The sequence below is a fragment of the Hordeum vulgare genome, chromosome 3H (genome assembly GCF_904849725.1).
Source record: "Hordeum vulgare subsp. vulgare chromosome 3H, MorexV3_pseudomolecules_assembly, whole genome shotgun sequence".
Classification (NCBI taxonomy): domain Eukaryota; kingdom Viridiplantae; phylum Streptophyta; class Magnoliopsida; order Poales; family Poaceae; genus Hordeum; species Hordeum vulgare.
Window position 1 is genome coordinate 220,010,094 of NC_058520.1, and position 21,062 is coordinate 220,031,155.

At 45.9% G+C, this 21,062-nt stretch overlaps 1 long non-coding RNA gene across 1 annotated transcript; it reads left to right on the forward strand.

Annotated features, from left to right (window-relative positions):
- Window positions 1–11,009: 11,009 nt before the first annotated feature.
- Window positions 11,010–11,592, forward strand: LOC123439821. Its single transcript, XR_006630179.1, has 2 exons — window positions 11,010–11,085; window positions 11,219–11,592. It is a non-coding gene; the product is annotated as an uncharacterized LOC123439821 (long non-coding RNA).
- The last annotated feature ends 9,470 nt before the right edge of the window (window positions 11,593–21,062 follow it).

A 21,062-nucleotide genomic window follows, 5' to 3' on the forward strand; every position in this document is an offset into this window, starting at 1 on the left:
TGCCATGTGGTGGCAGACGACAAAGAGGGGAGAGAGGGGGGCAGATTCCCCCCTTTGCCGTCTTCCTCTCCCCCCCCCCTTTGCCATGTGGTGGCAGACGGCAAAGAGGGGAGAGAGGGGGGGCAGATTCCCCCCTTTGCCGTCTGCCTCCCCCCCTTTGCCATGTGGTGGCAGACGGCAAAGAGGGGAACCAGCCCCTTTTTTATTTGTTTTTTGTTATATCCAGCATTTTTAACAATAATCAGGATATATATATATTTGACATAAATAAATATCTTTCCGTACTCATAACCATATTAAAATAACTCTCATCCATAGTGCATACATATTATGGAAGTTACATCCGTACCAAACCATATATTACACTAGTTTCATCCACGTGCATACAAAGTTTCATATATTCATATACTACAATAGTTTCAATACAACACATGGTACAAGAATTCATCTTCAAGCATTCCATCAACCAAGCTTCCCGTGAAGTGAAGCTAATCTGCAAAATGACAAATAAGAAAGTTAGAAAAATAATACTAGATGAAGTAGTGTATATATAGGTTATTTCGGAGAGAAATTAGCTAAGTATAGACCATTTAGGAGCTAACTAAGCTAATTATGTCATTTAGGTGGAACCCTAGCTAACTATAGGAGAAGAGAAAGAGAAGAAGAAGTAAAAGAAGGAGGAGGAGGAGGAAGAGGAGAATAAGAAGAAAAAGGAGGAGGAGGAGGAGGAGAAGGAGAAGGAAGAGGAGAAGGAGAAGAAGGAGAAGAAGAAGGAGAAGAAGAAGGAGAAGGAGCGGGAGCTCCTTCTCCTTCTCCTTCTCCTTCTTCTCCTTCTTCTTCTTATCCTTTTGTCCCCTTCTTCTTCTCCTCCTCCCTCTCCTCCTTCTTCTTTTCCTTTTTCCTCTTCCTTGCTTTCATTTTCCTCTTTTTCTATTCTTGTCCCCTTCTTCGGGCTAAATTGGCTAAGAATGCCTTTTTGGAGCTAATTATGTCATTTCGAGGATAATTAGCTAAGTATAGGTCATTTTTTATTAAATAGGCCATTTAGGAGCTAACTAAGCTAATTATGTCATTTAGGTGGAACCCTAGCTAACTATAGGAGAAGAGAAAGAGAAGAAGAAGTAAAAGAAGGAGGAGGAGGAGGAAGAGGAGAAGAATAACAAAAAGGAGGAGGAGGAGGAGGAGGAGGAGAAGGAGAAGGAAGAGGAGAAGGAGAAGAAGGAGAAGAAGGAGAAGAAGAAGGAGAAGAAGAAGGAGAAGGAGCGGGAGCTCCTTCTCCTTCTTCTCCTTCTTCTTCTTATCCTTTTGTCCCCTTCTTCTTCTCCTCCTCCCTCTCCTCCTTCTTCTTTTCCTTTTTCCTCTTCCTTGCTTTCATTTTCCTCTTTTTCTATTCTTTTCCCCTTCTTCGGGCTAAATTGGCTAAGAATGCCTTTTTGGAGCTAATTATGTCATTTCGAGGATAATTAGCTAAGTATAGATCATTTTTTATTAAATAGGGCATTTAGGAGCTAACTAAGCTAATTATGTCATTTAGGTGGAACCCTAGCTAACTATAGGAGAAGAGAAAGAGAAGAAGAAGTAAAAGAAGGAGGAGGAGGAGGAAGAGGAGAAGAAGAAGAAAAAGGAGGAGAAGGAGGAGGAGGAGAAGGAGAAGGAAGAGGAGAAGGATAAGAAGGAGAGATCCTTCTCCTTCTTCTTCTCCTTCTTCTTCTCCTTCTTCTCCTTCTTCTTATCCTTTTGTCCCCTTCTTCTTCTCCTCCTCCCTCTCCTCCTTCTTCTTCTCCTTTTTCCTCTTCCTTGCTTTCATTTTCCTCTTTTTCTATTCTTGTCCCCTTCTTCGGGCTAAATTGGCTAAGAATGCCTTTTTGGAGCTAATTATGTCATTTCGAGGATAATTAGCTAAGTATAGGTCAATTTTTATTAAATAGGCCATTTAGGAGCTAACTAAGCTAATTATGTCATTTAGGTGTAACCCTAGCTAACTATAGGAGAAGAGAAAGAGAAGAAGAAGTAAAAGAAGGAGGAGGAGAAGGAAGAGGAGAAGAAGAAGAAAAAGGAGGAGGAGGAGGAGGAGGAGAAGGAGAAGGAAGAGGAGAAAAAGAGGAAGTCCCCTTCTTCTCCTTCTTCTTCTTATCCTTTTGTCCCCTTCTTCTTCTCCTCCTCCCTCTCCTCCTTCTTCTTGGAGCTAACTAAGCTAATTATGTCATTAGATGGAAGTCTAGCTATTTTGCAGCTAACTAAGCTAATTATGTCATTAGATGGAAGTGTAGCTATTTTTTATTAAAACACTAGAAATAACATACCTAAGTTAGGGTGAAGCACGGTGGCTCTGGCTTGTTTCACCTGGAGAAGGCCGCCCTGGAGAAGGCTCGACTGTAGAAGGGTCGTGCGATGCGTTTCGGGACATATTCTGCACCAAACATCGTTTGCAATGTGTAGTTAGCATGAGGACACTCTTAAGATCACTCCACTGAAATGAAACTCACCGTCCCCGCCACGTTAATGACTGGCATCGGCGGAGGGACTTGGCCGTTCTTCTCGCACATAGACTGTACATTTGGTTTCGACAAGTCAAACTTTTTATTTATTAATGAAACGGACATTCAAATGCAAGATTTGAAATAACATGAAGAAGAAACTTACCACGAAGAGCTCGTATATGGCCCTGGTAGACGCTTCATTCCGTGCCCTCTCCGCCTCCACCAATGCAGTCGTCCTCTCCTCCAGCTCCCTAATTTCCTTATCCTTCTCCGCCATAGCCGCCTGCATTGCCGCTCTCTCTTTCTGAATAGCAGCCTGCAACACAACTCATTGTTAGCAATGTAATCATATTGGTTCCAACGCACAACATAATGCGGAAAGATAGTTGAGTCCATTAAACTAACCTCGATGGCGAGCTCGACTGGCCGTGGACGACGTGTTATCTCCGGACAAGAGCTCGTTTGGCGTGCCTTTATCTGCCGGAGAGTGCTAGGACAACGTATAAGGCTGTCTCCAATGGCGAGCGAGCCATGGGGCCTCCCGTTGCCAGCTATCATCACCAGCTCTGGATCAATAGGCCCCTCTCTCGGGTTAAAGTCCTCCCCTTTCCTCCCCTTCCCGTGATCTCTGTACTTCACGAGCTTGTCGTGGGAGGAGATGTTGGTGAAGTTTTCTGGATGCTCGAGGTCAGACTGAGAGAATGCCTTGACCTTCTTGTACGAGGCAGTATGGGCCATCGCATACAGGTCGTACATCTGTGGCGCCTCCGTCCTATTGTGACGCGCCTAAAAGAGAGAGAGCAGAAAATTGTATTGGTAAAGGGCTCAAGATAGCATTAAGAATGAATTGCATGAGGCATGAAGCAAACCACATACCCAGTTCTCACCAAATTGGATTAAGTTGACGCTCCCTTGATGGTGTGGCACGCCAACCATTTTGCCACGCCTCTCCTTGGCGTTGTTGTGGCTGGTCTCCCACGTTTCGGAGCACCACTGGTCCACCAAGGCCTCCCAACAATCCATCTTATCCACACACCATATCGGGGGCACCTAAGTTAATAAAGAGAAAATTGAGTGCGTAAGAACCAAATCAAGGAAACTAACTACAAAGCCTTAATAATATGTAATTACCTTCATGTAATGCTCCTTCTCCATCTTAGCATCACGGCACTTCGCCTTATCAATCCTAATACGCCGCGTGGCATAGTAGTCTCGAACAGCCTGCACCCGAGCCTCGTGCCGAAAGTTTTGAAGTAGGCGGCGACATTCGGTTTCGATAACCTTTGCCGCGTCTTCCTCGTATCCCTCCTCACACCTGTAGAAGGTCTGCAAACGAGACAACACCGATTAGTACAATAAATAGCTATGGTTAATTTATAATTGTGTGAAAGAGAAATTACCCAAAACTTTCGGATCACCATGTCCGCCCTCGTGTCACACAAAACACCGTCGATCTCCACCTCCGGCGGGGCCGGGGCACCCAAGTAGTGCTCCCAGGTCATCCCTACCTCTCGCTCCCGATCGGGCAACGTAACAAACCCTGGGAAGTTTTGACGGCAAAGAACACCGAGGACGCTGTTGGGCTTGCGGACACCCTTGGCAACAATCCAACCCCTACAGTATGACAAATTGAAGCCAAAACATTAGATATTTGAGAAAACGCGAAGGCAAAAGGTTAAATAAGAGTAAATTAACTTACTTGTCCCCATTTGGCCTAATCGACCACCTCTGGTCGGGGGTCGCTGGCACGAGCGGGAGCCCCGAACTACCACGCTGGTAGACGGTATCCCACTGGGTATCCCCCTCACCCAGCTCCTCGTCGCTACCAGCATGGCCAGTTGGCTCAGGCCAGGTATCCCACTGGGTCTCTTGGGACGTACCCTCATCCCTGCTGTGCTCCGCAGTCGTGTGGAAGGAAGCCTCTGGGACACGAGTCTCGTGGGTCAAAGGCTCGTCGACCTGAGGCTCGTCGACCCGAGGCTCGTGAACCGGAGACCGTGTAGCCTCCACCTCAGACGAATCCACCCTAGAAGTCCTCCTGTGCTCAGGTGAATCAGCTTGGGGTGGTGGCGGAGACCGTGTAGCCCTACCTCTCCCGCGGCCACGTGTACCTTTAGTACAACATAAATACCAACATGAGTAATAAAATACCAATATGCATACAACATGAGTACAACATAAATACCAACATGAATACAACGTGTACCTTTAGTGCCTCTCGGCTTCGCGGGTGGTCGACCTCCTCTCACAGGGGCCGCTCCTTGCATAGTAGAGAGCAACACTCTCCGAAGAGGCGAGGCAGGAATGGAAGTACCCATCCCATCACCCGCCGACGAAGAAGCAGCCGCGGCATGCTTTCGACCCTTTCCCACCATCTTTCAACACCTCTCATGACAAAGAGTAAATGAAATTAGTACAACATAAATACCAACAAGACTAATAAAAATTGAATACCTAACATGAACTCAAAATTTATATATAGTATAATTGTTGAATACCTGACATGAACTAATAACAATCGTCCTCGTCTATATATGCTTCGGGGTCAATAAATGCATCATGATCATCACTATCATCAATAAATGCATCATCATCATCACTATCTAGAAGAAAATGTGGAAGGCCACCATTATGTAATCGGTCAAGAAGTGACAGGTCATCCGCAGCAGTAACCTCTTCTTCTTCCAGCTCTTCCTGTTCGGGCTCAGGGGTTAAGACGGATTCACTGTCGCTGTCAACTTCAATGTTCTGGGGTGAAGTAGAGCGGTTCTTGGAACGTTTCTTGGACATACGTGTTTCTTGGAAGAATTCTCCTTCATATGTGTCTGGGTTAATGTGAGGTTCGTAATCCTCTTCATTGAGGGTAGGTGGTCTAAAATGTGGTGGCACTTCATAAACGACATCCCAACCTTTGAGATTTGGATCAGTTTGGCAGGCCCACGGTAGATAGAAAACTTGTGTCGCCTGTTGAGCCGTAATATAGACATCGGGAACATCTAAGTGGGTGTTTTGGTTGATTTCGACTAGTCCTATATGTTCATGAGTCCTTCTAGTCTCCCTCGGCTCAAACCAATAACATTTGAATACTACGACGGTCGGTGGGTTTTCACAATAGAATAGAAGTTCATAAATTGCTTCAACCCTTACATAATACTCGGTGTCTCCTTCGCCGATAGCAGAGACAGAACAATTTGTAGTCTTTAGGTCGGGCATAGATAGCTCTTTGCCAAAGGTACGAAAGTGATACCCGTTGATGTTGTATTTGTCAAATGAACGGACCTTATAGTCAAAACCATTAGCGACTTGTCTCAACTCGGCGTCCATAGGCTCTGCATCAGCCTACAAGTTTAATACGAAAGAATGGATGCATTAGCCGCAAATTAGACCAATAAGTCAAATGGGCCCTTAATGCTAATTAATTACTCTTTGTTTGAACCAAGAGATGAAACCAGGATAGTCGCCTCCATGCTTTGCGAGAAGCTCATACTCTTCAACGGAATCCTTTTCGATGACCGCTCCATCCGAGAATTCGGCGACGTATCGACTATATCAAATATCCGGGAATAAGAGTGGTTCAAAGCAATTAGAAGTTGCGGAACAATAAATTACCGAGAACTTACTCGATGTACGGCCGCACTTCTGTTAGGTTGGTGAAGATATACAATGAAATGGTCCGCCATTCTTCGACATCCAACGATTTCCCTTTCGAAGCACCGGATGGTGCGAGCTTACCTTTGAATAGGCTGAGGTTGGATCGAACTTTTTCTCGATCGCCATCATTGTACCGAGGCTTCGGGTTATGCAAATGATAATTTTTGGCTTCGTAGTGTGCTGTCACGAAGTTTGCCGCCTCCTCAGTAATGAATGCCTCGGCCATCGATGCTTCAATTCTACGTTTATTTTTACACTTAGCTCGAAGCGTCTTCTGCATCCTCTCAGTTGAGTAGCACCATCGATTTTGAACGGGCCCCCCCATTCTTGCCTCGGTCGGGAGATGCAAAATCAAATGTTGCATTGGATTAAAGAAGCCCGGTGGAAAGATCTTTTCTAATTTGCAGACCAACTCCGGCGCCAACTCTTCCATTTCATCTAGCACGCCAGGCGATAGTTCTTTCGCACAAAGAGAACGGAAGAAATAGCTCAGCTCTGCCAGTACTAGCCATTCATCCTCAGGGATAAAGCCACGCAACATCACCGGCATTACCCGCTCAATCCATATGTGCCAATCATGACTCTTGAGCCCAAATATTTTCAATTTCTCAAGACTCGCTCCCCTCTTTAGATTCACAGCATACCCATCGGGGAACATCAACCGCATTTTCACCCACAATAGCATTTCCCTCATAGCTGGCCTTTCAAGATTGAACCATGCCTTTGGCTTCGCTATGCTTTTCTTTCCTTTCCGTTGTCGCAAGTATTGCAACGGTCTATCACATAGAGCCTCCAGGTCGATTCTAGCCTTAGGATTATCTTTTGACTTCCCCTCTATGCCGAACAATGTACCAAAAATGGCCTCCGCAATATTCTTTTCAGTGTGCATCACGTCAATGTTGTGTGGGCAAAGGAGGTCTTTGAAGTAAGGGAGATCCCATAAGCATGACTTGTGAGTCCAGGCGTGTTCCGTATTATACCCTTTGAAGTATCCTGGACGCAAAGGATCGGGCTCGAGAGCGTTTAACTGATCAAGGGTCTGTTGGCCTGTCAACGCAGCTGGTGCAGTGTTTTTGACAACTCTACCTTTGATGAAATTCTTCTTGTCTTTTCTGAACTTATGGTCAGGATCCAGGAATTGTCTATGCATGTCGAAGCAAGAATACTTGCGACCAGCCTGCAGCCAACGGAACTGAAGAGCTGCCTTGCATGTGGTGCACGGGAACCTTCCATGCACACACCAGCCAGCGAATAGCGCAAACGCCGGATAATCATGCGTCGAGTACATGTACCACACATGCATTTTGAGATTTGTTTTGGTAGCCGCGTCGTAGGTCTTGATCCCATTATCCAGGCTTCTTGCAACTCATCCTTAAGCGGCTGCATGTACACATTCATATTCTTCCCCGGATAGTTGGGCCCTGGAATTATCAACGTCAGGAAAATGTTCTTTCTTTTCATAATCTCTCCGGGTGGCAAATTTAGTGGAATGACAAATACAGGCCAACAACTGTATTGTGCTGCCGTCATACCATACACATTGAACCCATCCGTGCTGATGGCAACTCTAGGTTGCCTTGGATCTTTCGATTTATCCTTATGTAATGCATCGAAGTGCCTCCACGCAAAACCATATGAAGTGTGTACCAGCATCTTGTTCCCATCCGCATCTAGTTCGGTTCTTTTGCCCAATTTGTGCCATGTCATCTGTCTGGCCGTCTCTTTGACCATGAAAAGACGTTGAAGTCTTGGTACGATTGGCAGATATCGAAGAACACTAATGGGGATTTTGGTCTGATTCTTCTCACCCATGCCGTTGTCTACCACAATATACCTGGAAGAATTGCAAATGGGGCAATAGTTCAAGGCCGCATACTCAAGCCTAAATAAGGCACATCCATTCTCACAGGCATGTATCTTCTCATAGGGCATCTTTAGTACACGGAGGATTTTCTCTGACTGGTACAGGTTTGCAAGCAGTACATGGCCTTTGGGTAGAAAGCGTCCAAATATCGTCATCATCGCGTCGTAGCATTCTCTTCCTAGGTTGAATTGAGCCTTCAGAGCCATTACTTGCGCGATGGCATCCAGCTGACAAAGCTCAGTCTGCTCGTGGAGAGGACGTTTTGAAGACTCCAGCATTTCATAGAAGGCCTTTGCAGATTCCTCCATCTCATCGTCCGAATCCCGAGCATCATCAAAGTCTTGCACCATGTCTTCAATCCCGGTACCATGCTCGTCGGTGCGACGACGAATCACCTCAGCTCTGGCACGTTGGTCAGACTCACCATGAAAAGTCCACACCGTATAATTAGGCGTAAAACCCCACTTCTGCAAGTGTTTACCCATTTCAAACTCTGTCTGCTTTTTCCAGTTGTCGCAGTTGGGACAGGGGCACCATGTTTTTTACTGGCCATTTGCAAATGCGGCTCTCACAAACCCCCTGGTTTTTGTTAACCATTCATGGGTCATGTCTTTCTGACTAGGGTGACCAGTGTACATCCAAGCACGATCACTCATGTTGCCTAGCTACCTATGGGGGCACAAGAAATAAATACATAATTCATCATCTATATTCATACGCTAATCAAGTTTGTCAGTTTTATTACGTCCATGCAACCTACACGCTAATAGGTAAAGATAGGTCCTAATCCCACCCGAGTATGTGTAGACTGGGTTCGTTTTCCCATGCTCTGCTCCAGATGCGACGCACAATTTCGGCAGCACCTCCCCGCTGTTCTCCTGATACACGTCTCGGCAATAAGCAGAGAGGATGTGTACCCGGAGAACAACAGGGGAGGCACTGACGAAATTCCGCATCGGATCCGGAGCACAGCATACGGGGAAAACAAACCCAATCTACACATACTCGGGCTGTCCATGGATAATGTTGGACAATTCGAAAGGATGGCGGTTATAAATATGCAAAGAAATGCATATTTATAGATGTCGCCCTTTCGAACGGGAGACGCATACTGGTCACGCATACTCATGATTGAAGAAACCTATAGCTAGCAAGTTTCATCGGCACAAAGACCGGGACAGAGGAAATTAAGGGGGTAGGAGGAGAAGTCATTTGTGCTCACCAACAAACGTCCAACGCACGTGGAGGTCGTCGAACAACTGCACATTGAAATTCACCCGATCAACACAAATACGATGTTTTTATAATTAACATGATCAGAAAATATGTGACCTAACTCATAATTTTCAAAACTATGACCCCGTGGGCCTCTGGAAGGCCGAAGAAAGCACCTTCTCGTTCAAAAGAAGGCAGAAGAGGTGTCGGGGGTCGGGGCTTAGTGGCGTCGGGAGTCAGTGCCGTCGAGGGTCGGTGGCATCGGTGGTCGGGGGGTTAGTGGCGTCGGTTGTGGGGGGTCAGTGGCGTCGGGGGTCCAGGGTTAGTGGCGTCGGGGGTCCAGGGTCAGTGACGTCGGGTGTCAGTGGCGTCGGGGGTCGGGGGTTGGTGGCGTCGAGCGTCGGGGGTCGGGAGTCGTGGGCCGAGGGGCTGGGTCGGGGGCAGTGGCGTCGGGGGTCGAGGGTTAGTGGCGTCGGGGGTCAGTGGCGTCGGGGGTCGGGGGTCGGGGGTCAGTGGCGTCGGAGGTCGATGGTCGGGGGTCAGTGGCGTCGGGCGTCAGGGGTCGGGGGTCGAGGGTCAGTTTCGGGGTGCCGGGGTTCCCTTTTCCTCTTCTTTCTTCTTCTCCTCTCTCCTCTTTTTCTTCTTCTTCTTCTTCTTCTTCTTCTTCTTTTTTCTCCTCCTACTCCCCCTCCTCTTTTTCTCCTTCTATTCTTTTTCTTCTTCTTCTTCTTCTTCTTTTTCTTCTTCTTCTTCTTTCTCCTCCTCTTTCTCCTCCTCCTCCTCTCCTCTTCTTCTTCTTCTTCTTCTTCTTCTTCTTTTTCTCCTCCTCCTCCTCCTCCTCCTCTTCTTCTTCTTCTTCTTCTTCTTCTTCTCCTGCTTTTTTTTCCTTCTGCTTTTTTTCTTCTAACCTAACTAACTAACCTAATTAGCCTAATAATCTAACCAAATAAACTAACTAAATTACCCTATATATAATAAAAAAACTAACCTAATAAACTAACTAAAGTAATTAACTTTTTTAAAAATAAAAACAAAAAAAACTCACCGGCAGGGGGCGGCGGCAGGGGGCGCCGGCGGCACGGGGGCGCGCGGCTGGGGGCTCGCGCAGGGGGCGTCGGCGGCAGGGGGGGCGGCAGGGGGCGGCGCGCGGCAGGGGGCGGCGGCAGGGGGCGGCGGCGGCAGGGGGGCGGCACGCGGCAGGGGGCCGCGGCAGGGGGCGGCGCGCGGCAGGGGGCGGCGGCGGCAGGGGGCGGGGGTGGGTCACCGCGGGAAGGGGGTCGCCGGGGGGGTGGGCTCGCCGGGGGGGGTAGGCTCGCCGCGGGGAGGGGATCTCGCCGGCAGGGGTGAGAGTGGTCGGGGTGAGAGAGAGAGAGAGACAGTTAGCGAGGTGGGGGGTAACGGCCGTTATAGGGAGGCCCCTTTGCCGTCCGCCCCCCGACGGCAAAGGGACGTAAGGCAGATGGCAAAGGGACGTACGGCTGACGGCAAAGGACCGCGGACGGCAAAGGCCCCGGATTTCGGACACGGCAGGCATGGGGCCCACACGTCCCCTTTGCCGTCTGCCCTGGGGCTCTTTGCCGTCCGCTGGCAGACGGCAAAGGACCCACACATGGCAAATAGTATTTTTGCCATGTGTCAGTTCTTTGCCGTCTGTATTGTGTCAACTGATGGCAAAGAGGTTCTTTGCCGTCAGCCAGCAGACGGTAAAGAACTGGCTGACGGCAAATTTCTGGATTCGAGTAGTGAATATGCTGGAGAATGAAACATATTTTTAGTCTAATCTGATTTAATGAACTTTGCAGCTATTATCAGTGTGGAGCTTCGAAAACATGGTATGCGATTTGAGGAAAAGCTGCTGCAGATTTTGGGAAAGTGGTATGTGAGCATGTATATGACCATGAAAATTTTTCAGGTGAACGGGAAACTGCAGCATTTGATATCGTTTTGGGGAAAGGCTACAATGGACCCTCCAAATATTCTCTGCTTACTGCACATTTCATTTTTGTAGAGATTATGCCTGAAGCACCGGGTGTTTGAAGTATGTCAAGCTGATCTTCAGAACGATGAGGACCAGGCCTACAGGAAGATTATGCCTGAACCATTTGTCGTTTCTCCTTTGGCCCCGTCTATTCTTGTCCCATCTCTTTGCTACACACTTTTTTAGATTGCAAGTTTCTGCATGTACTAGTGCTGGCTATTCTAAGGAAATTGCTTGTTCGCATCGTCAAAGAACGCTAGTTGGTACTTTTACCCAAACGAATGTTTCTGAACTTTTTCTGTGGTTGTGCTCAATTTATCCCATGACTGTAAAAAGAAGTGTAGCACGCCGAAACACAGTAAGAGGATGTGATAAGAAAATTGTTCAGTTGTTTTCTACTCGTACAATTTATGCCCAGTTTCTTCTATTTATCTTGTGATAATGTGACTTGGAAAGTATAAATGTTATCATTTCCTTTTAATTCAACATTCAAGTCATCCTTCCTTGCAGATAACGGAAACCTCCATAGGTCAAGCACTATGCCGGGGGTGATCAAGGATACTGAGATAACTACTGAAACTACGGGTCCATCAAATCTGGAAAGGTCAAAAACTGAGAGGCGCAAACAAAGTAACCCAGCTGATGATCCTGCTAAACAGTTATTGGATGATAAGATTTCCATAAGGAAAAAGGTGTGTATACCTGGCCCTCTTATCTTCCTTGGTATGATGAAATGTAGCTTCTTCTTGACGCGGTCCATGTGCCGGTTATGTAAATGTCGGAGGTATTGAATTGTTAATTACGTTAGCTTCTGTATGAACATTGTCATTAATATGTTTGGGAGATAGTTTTTATATGTAATTACATCTCTATAGAAGTTGGAGCTGATGAAATTGCAAGTGCTTTAGTGGGTTGGAACCAAAGTTTTAAATAGCGGGCTATAGTAAAAAATTCTAATGGCGTGATGCTAGTGGCGCACCTATAGTGCGCCATTAGTAGCCAAAATAGGTGCACCACTAGCAGGCCTTTTCCTAGTAGTGCCAGCATGGATCATTTGCAGTCTACAGTCTATGTTACGCCCGATAATGCCCAGGGTTGCCCAACAGTCTAAAGTCTATGTCAGGCCCGATAATGTTTGTGAATACATGATTGTTCCCACTTGTATGGCTATTTTCTAATGGGTGTCTCACCTGTATGTATGTTTATGTCATCATGATTGCCTTGCCTGTTATCATCTTTGATTCCTTCTTCTTATGGAGTACTATCTTTTCCTTACCCTCTTTTTTGCGAATGGAGTGGATTCAGAATAGTGCATTTCCTCCACTTGTGCCTGTTAGATGCAGGTCTCTCCGATGTATACTGATATTTTGACTATACCGGTGGTTACTTATCCCGCAAAATAAAACAAAATCATCAACAGAGAATATTCAGTATTTGTATGGCTATTTTCTTTGATCTGATCACCCTGAAAATATCATTTGCATGCATACTTGACTCTGCTGATGTTTGTTGACATTTCGATTATGTCAGTCATTACTCTGTACTTTGCTAATGACATTGGCATGCATACTTGACTCTGCTGATGTTTATTGATATTTGATCGTATCAGTCATTGCTCTGTACCTTGCAAAAAATGACATTAGTTTGTGATTTTCTGGTGTTGCTATTTATTTACATTGCAGTAGGACGATGATGGGAGGACGAGGATGTCAACAGTGATTACAACCAGGAGGATGAACCCACCCATTGCCACGCGGATGCTCTTTGGACTACGATATGGACATGAAGGCATTTGTTTTAGTGCCAAATATTACTTACTAATGCCCGCAAAGTATCGTTGTTGCTATGGAGCTATGTATGTATGGATGCTATGGAACTATATGTATATATGGATGCTATGGAATTTTGGATGTATGGATGCTATGGAGTTTTGATATATGGATACTGAAATTTGTTATGCAACTTTGCATATATGTTATGCGTTGTGGATCAGTAAAACTATTGGGCACATATTATGTATTATATATTTGATATATATGTTATGTGTTGTTGAATTTGTGATTTTGAAACAAAACATATATATGCTAGAATACCAGATACTAATGGAGCACCATGGGCTATACTAATGGCACACCTGGGAGGCATACTAATGGCGCACCTGCGAGACATACTAATGGCGCACCTGAGAGGCATACTAATGGCGCACCTGGGAGGCATACTAATGGCGCACCTGAGAGGCATACTAATGGTGCACCTGGGAGGCATACTAATGGCGCACCATGAGCAATACTAATGGCGCACCATGAGCAATACTAATGGCGCACCATGAGGTAAAAAAATCTAATGGCGTGATGCTAGTGGCGCACCTATAGTGCGCCATTAGTAGCCAAAATAGGTGCGCCATTAGCAAGCCTTTTCCTATTAGTGTAGTTGTGATTCTGTATCGCCTAAGTTAAAACTACTTCGAGTACGGACGCGCTCCACACTCGGGAACTTAGCTGCGACTCTGTATCGCCTAAGTTAAAAACAACTCTGAGTGCGGACATGCTCCACACTCGGGGGCTTAGCTGCGACTCTGTATCGCGTAAGTTAAAAACAACTCTGAGTGCGGACATGCTCCACACTCGGGGGCTTAGCTGCGACTCCGTATCACCTAAGTTAAAAACAACTCTGAGTGCGGACATGCTCCACACTCGGGGGCTTAGCTGCGACTCCATATCGCCTAAGTTAAAAATAACTCTGAGTGCGGACATGCTTCACACTCGGGGGCTTAGCTGCGACTCTGTATCGCCTAAGTTAAAAACAACTCTGAGTGCGGACATGCTCCACACTCGGGGGCTTAGCTGCGATTCCGTATCGCCTATGTCAAAACAACTCTGAGTGCGGACATGCTCCACACTCGGGGGCTTAGTTGCAATTCTGTATCGCCTAAGTTAAAACTACTCCGAGTGCGGACATGCTCCACACTCGGGGGCTTAGCTGCGACTCCGTATCGCCTAAGTTAAAACAACTCTCAGTGCGGACATGCTCCACACTCGAGGGCTTAGCTGCGATTCTGTATCGCCTAAGTTAAAACTACTCCGAGTGCAGACATGCTCCACACTCGGGGGCTTAGCTGTGACTCCGTATCGCCCAAGTTAACAACAACTCTGAGTGCGGACATGCTCCGCACTCGGGGGCTTCACTGCGACTCTGTATCGCCTAAGTAAAAACTACTCCGAGTACAGACATGCTCCACACTCGGGAACTTAGCTGCGACCCCGTATCGCCTAAGTTAAAAAATACACTCGCAGACTTGACTTTGATCCAGAAATCATATAATGCAGATTCAACAAACATTCAACATGACAAGCACTGGAAGTCTTAAACCCTCTGCCAGACTCATCTAGTCCGACAGAGGCTCGGGGACTACGCCCAGTGGGTGCACTGAGCGTGCCCCCACAGGAAGAGAAATACAAAAAAAACATTCTGCTTGGTCAGGTCCAGCAACAACATTCAAGTTCAACAGATTCAACAGACTCCGACCGACTACCAACAATCAGTTAGAGTCTCAAGATCATGTTGGTCACTCGGATCTACTTCAATTCTCAAGTTCACTTGGACATACTACTCAGCAGAATCGATCAGGGCGGATGATGGATACTTCAATCAACGCACAGTTCTGTAAGGCCCTGAAGCACGTTCAAGTGCGGTCTGCGGCTACAAGATTTACATCGACACCTTCACCACTCGGACCCTGATCCATTCGGGGGCTAATGACGGGGATATAGCCCTAGGGTAGGGTCATAGGTCTGACCAATATGTCCTACCCAAGGGCACCTCATTATTGGTTTAAGGACTACAAGGGAAATTCCTACTGGATCGTGACAACATCTAATCCACTCGGATGACAGTCAACCACTCGGCCGTATGACTCACTCGGTCATGCAAATACCAACAGTCGGCAAGACATCTGAAGTGGGATGACATTATGGCATCAATGCCCCATCTTGTAACATAAGAGGTGAGGAGGTGGCGCGCTCTATATAAGCCACCCCCTCCACATAGCGAGGGGATAGTTTTCTTCTCCCCCGGCGGGCTCATTCTTTCCCTGGACCTCCGACTCTCTCTATACCATGTAACTCATGTCCATGACAGATAAAACAAAGCCTCTCTGGAGCACGAGACGTAGGGTTGTTATCTCCACTGTGAGAGGCCTGAACTCGCTAAAACCACTGTGTCACCCATGTGCATCTTGATAGATCATGCTCCGTTATCCTACCCCCTTTCTATGGTCGGAATCGTTACCACGACAATAAGTAACCTAGTTCTTAATCCCCGCAGAAAGATGAGGATGACCAGAATAGAATAATTTAAGAAGAGAAGCAAGAATCTTACGTTACCTTCCACAAACAATTCCCTTATATATAACTAAAGCAATTCTAGACTCAACTTCGACCAGTTTGGCTTAGTAATCCTACAGTCAGTCAGGCTCTGATACCAACGCTGTCGGGACCCTGATCCTAAGCCATAGGAATCCAGCCTGTAGCACATCACATCTCTTTGTGGTCCCACGCACGGTTATCTCCACGGCTGCAGCCTTAGCTTAGCCGGGACCGTTTGCACCTTTTGACTCGCGTATGCAATTTTGTCGCTAGCATTCCGATGTCAAAGAAACCGAGTCGACATGTCTAGTCATAAACTCAAGTGGCAGTTTCGTACAGGGACAAACATACATGACCCAGGAAGCAGGTGTCGGTCTTTAGCGAGTGTAGACGAGTCGTAGCAAGCTACAAGGACTCCATTACACCACGTGACATTTTCCCAAAGGGACAAACACAACAGCTAAGAAGGACACATGCCGGTCAACCAATGTGTCCGGAGCAGCAGCGAACTACCATGGCTCGGTGGAAGCACAAAGGGGCATTTCTCCGTAAGGAGTGCTACTAAGGCACATGAATAGGTGTTCGAACCCCATACATATCAAGTACAACACACGTACGCATGGCATACCGATATACATAGATAGATCGATGGCATCACAACATAACCATAAACATACAAACTTTATTTACAAGGCTCGGAAGAGCCTCACACATAATATTACACAGATAGGGGTCTCACGACCCTTCATCACAAGTTATTCAAACAAGTCTTACAAGCCAGCGGAAGTTTAAAACCGCCTGAGTACAGACATATGGAAAGGTAAAAGGCACATGGCCTGACTATCTGCGGACCCAACCTAGGGCCAGATCGTAGCTAGGACACCAGCTACACGTCGTCATCAACGTCTAGATATAAACCACCATTAGGGTCATTAACAACCTCTGCAACAAATTATTAAGCAAACGTGAGTACAAGAGTACTCAGAAAGACTTTAGAACAACCTATCTATTCATGCAAATGTATCAACAAGGGGTTGTGGGGTTTCAAGCAGAAAGCCAGCTTTGACTCTTGGCTAGACAAACTACATGTTCAAATAGTTTTGACAACTTTGTTTTCTCGCACACAAGTCCACTAAATCCACAACAATACACCATCATGGAATCATTCCGTCACCCTACGGAATGCCATCCACGACACTGACACTTATCTTGACATTTTTATGAGTAGCCATTATAGTTGTCTATGAACAACATATGTTTCCAAGTAGTCCATATCCGCGGACGCGGCTATTCGAATAGATCATAACCCTGCAGGGGTGTACTTCTTGACACACGCTCTCGCCACTTATCGCTATGTGCACGTCATGCACCTCGACAACCTTCAAGCGGAAGACCAGCGAGGGAGTCGGCCACGACCGTTAACCACACTAATACCTAGTCCAGGTTTATCGCTTATCTGAGGGTAACCTGCACGGAAGTCCGGCCAAGGTTTCTGCCACGGCCCCAAACGATGTGCGCAGGGTTCCCAACCCACCATCCGAGTGCCGCTTGGTACACCTTGCCACTGCCTACCGCATCATAGCCCACCTCTAAAGTCAGCACTATGCACGGCCTCCAGCATGACTATAAACACCGGAAACTACTTGCAACTCCTGGACCGAGTACTAAGCGATTAATAAGTCGAGCGAGGTCATATTTCAGGGCCCAACATGTGGTAGTATTTGGTCTTGGATTACATACACGGAACTCAGTTCCTAAGGACGGTTCCAATGAAACAACCCGCTATGTACTCCTACATAACCTTTCACCGGTGCCTTTACCAAATCAGGTTCAACACACAACCTTTATTAACAGAACACATTCTCAGGATCCTGTTCATCGCCCAGATGACAGACCATACACAACTCTAAGCATAGCATGCATAGCAGGACAAGACACATCATGGCTCAAGCATCTACCAGGTATGCTAGGTTGCAAGGTTTAGCTAATTACTGTGACAAAGACAGGTCATGCAAAGGAATGGGTTCAACTAACGTGGTAAAAGCATTGAAATCATTTTGGCCTAATGCAAGAAGTAAGAGCAGGAGCGGGAACATGGGATTTATCGGGATGATCAAAATGGTTGCTTGCCTTGTTTCTTAGCAGAGGGGTGATATCCGTCAGTCGGATAATCAGTCGTATCCGAAGGGGCGGGGCCTACCGAATGGCAACATACAGTCAATAACAATCATATGCAACAGTCATGATGCATGAACATGGCATGAAATGAAAGGTGATATGTTTCAATGTGGTTGGTGAAACCTTAGTTTGCATCTGGTTTGAAATCCAAATTCAAATATCATTTGAAATGGCATATTTATCTTAATCATTTAGTTGATTTGACCTGATGCTGTTTCATAACTTTATTTTTCATGCATGAAAGTAGCACCATTGAGTTCATTGAATTTTGCTGATCAATTTGCATATATTATTTGTCTGATTTGGAGTTATATTCAGTTTTCTATGAATTTCCAAAGTTTTGCAATTATTCTAGAATTATATTAAAACTAGAATTAGATTTATTGCATCAGCATGACATTAGCACGTCTGCTGGCCGTTGAAAGTCAAACCTGACCAGTGGGTCCCGCTGTTCAGTGAGTCTCGCCAGTTTTAGTTTAAGTTGAAACTTAAATAGCTAATTAACAGAGCTAGACCCATATGTCAGTGACTTTTTAACTTTTTATATAATTATTATTTTTATTTTGACAAAACTTAATTAGTCTGGGGGCGGCCCCACTTGCCACAGACTCAGGGGAGTCAGCCCCACCGGTGATGGGGTCAAACCCATCGGCGGCGAGGCTCCGGCGACCACCAGAATGGCGGAGGGCCTCGGATTTGCTATTCCGGTGACCAAACGCACGGCGGAGGGCACCAAACGATCGGCCACTCGATCTCAGCTCCATTTTTGCAAAGAGCAGGGGCTGAAACCACCGGAGATGACGCCGACGACGAGCTCAGCGGCTGCTGGACTTCGGGCTCCATCGGGATCATAGCTACGGGGACTGTCACGCACGAGGCTGGGCTCATACAGCATCAATGCGATGCACTGAAGCTAAAGGTGGCCTCAGAATGACCAGCCGATCATCGGAGGGCTACCGACGATGAGCTCCCGCGGCGGATCTCGTCGGGCTCCGGTGGAATCGGGGTCTAGGGCTCGGGATCAAAGGGGAAAATGAGGGGAAAAGCACCCTGAGCTCATAGGGAGTGCAGAGGCGACGAGAGTAGGCTCGGGGATGGTCTGAGGAAGGAGAACGACGACGGCGAGCTCCGGGGGTCCGAGGTTGAAGACAATGGCGCCACGGCGTCTCAGGGGTTCTCGGCATCGAGCGACTGGTTGGAGAGCTTCAGGGGACCAAGGCGAAGCTAATGCGCAACTCAGGTGAGCGGGAGAGGGGCTAGAGCAACGACGAGCTTGAGGTCAGCTCGGGCTCTAATGGCGTCCGAGAGAGGAGAGAGCTGGGGGAGGAATGAGGGGATGCGAATCTGGGGGACGGCTGCGGGAGGCTTATCCCCTCCTTGCCAGCGCGAAGCAGCGGCTTGGCAGGCATGCAGGTGCGTGGCTGCGCCAGAGGGAGCGGCGGCCACCTCCTGCTGGTCGCTGGCACGAGAATGACGACAGGCTAGCTGGGTTCGGCCAGGGGTGAGCGACACGTAAGTTTTGTTTCATTTCTGTTTCTGTTAATTACTTACTGACTGTGTTTTGTTTTATTTTTGGCTCCAAACTATTCCTAAAATAGTTTGAAACATGCTGAAATGTTATTTGGAATATTTCTAAACATATATAAAAGTTTCAGCATTTTTGAAAACTTTGAAATATTTGAAATCAATTATATAGTTGATTTTCGTAGCTTTTAACTTTAAAATAAAATGCCAAAAGCACTTTGAAAATATATTTAACCTCTGATATTTTGTTTTCAACATTTATCAGAAATGATGAACTTTTCTATTGGCCAATTTGGAATTTTTAATTTGCCACCAAATTGAAAAGCTTTTGAATATAGGGTTGCTAGGGTTTGCTTTGGTTTTCTTTGCATGCTTTTGATTTCATTTCATTTTCTTGGATGCAAAGAAGAAGACATGAGCACAAACTTGCTATACTCTATTAAGGATCAGGGATGTGACAACTTCTCCGATATAGTGTAGTTGGGAGAGTTCAAAAAAATAATAGGAGTATCATAAGTGGGTGCGATAGCAACAATTTCATTTTTAACATAAGGAACTTTATCAAGTTCATCTTCATAAGTATCAATCACATTGGCATCATGGCCACAAGCATAGCAAGCATCAAGTTCATCAAAAAGGGATATTTCAAACGAATCCAAGAGATTATAGCATTCATCCTTCGGTAAGAATGAAGGGAAATTAAACAATGTATGAGTTGAAGAGTTACTCTCATTAGAAGGTGGGCACGTGTAGCTAGTCCGCTCTTCCTCCTTTTTTCTTTGCTCTCCTCGTCATCTTTTTCATCTAATGAGCTCATAGTTTCAGCATTTTCTATTCCATAGTTTCCTGCAAAATATTAGTCTCTTCTTGGGCAGCGTAGAATTTCTCCATAAATCGATAAATATGGGCATTATATTCATAATGAGTATAACAATAATGAAGCATAACCAAATTTTCTGATCGGTAAGCAACATCATCATTATCATCACACCCTTTAAATAGAGCTTCAATTTCATAAGCACTCATAAAAGCAACAAACTCTTCTATTTGTTCCACATCATAGTAATCATATATACCATTAGCATAAGAAGCCAAGGTTTCATTGGCATTAAATTTACAAGAAAAGGGAAGGTGTTTAGCCTTCATCCTAGAGCAACAAGTAATATCATATCTCGAGCATAGCTCCCAAGCATACCATTTCAACATATGAATTTGATCCCATAATAGTTTCCCTTTTTGAGTCAAGCGATAATCCCTAAAATATTCACGTTGATCCAACGTGTATCCCATTATACAATTTAATGGGATTTTCTCAGGATTATTAACAAAGTGCATAATATTTTCCAGATAACAAGCATCGAGGGTTTTAGGAGGTTCCCCATCTCCATGAGTAGCATGTACACTTAATTTTTTTGGTATTTCGTGTTCCATATCCATAACAAAATATAGAGAACAACTTAGAACAGCAAAGAAATCTACTTAGTGATAAAGCAAACAAGCACACATGAGAATATTCACCCCACGTTATCTCTCCCCGGCAACGGCGCCAGAAAAAGGTCTTGATAACCCACAAGTATAGGGAATCAATTGTCGCCTTTCTCGATAAGTAAGAGTGTCGAACCCAACGAGGAGCTAAAGGGAGGACAAATATTTCCTCAAGTTCTATCGACCACCTATGCAACTCTACGCACACTTTACGTTCGCTTTACCTAGAACAAGTATGAAACTAGAAGTACTTTGTAGGAGTGATAGGATAGGATTGCAAGAAAAGAAAGAACATGTCAATAATAACTAGGGTCTGCTAGATA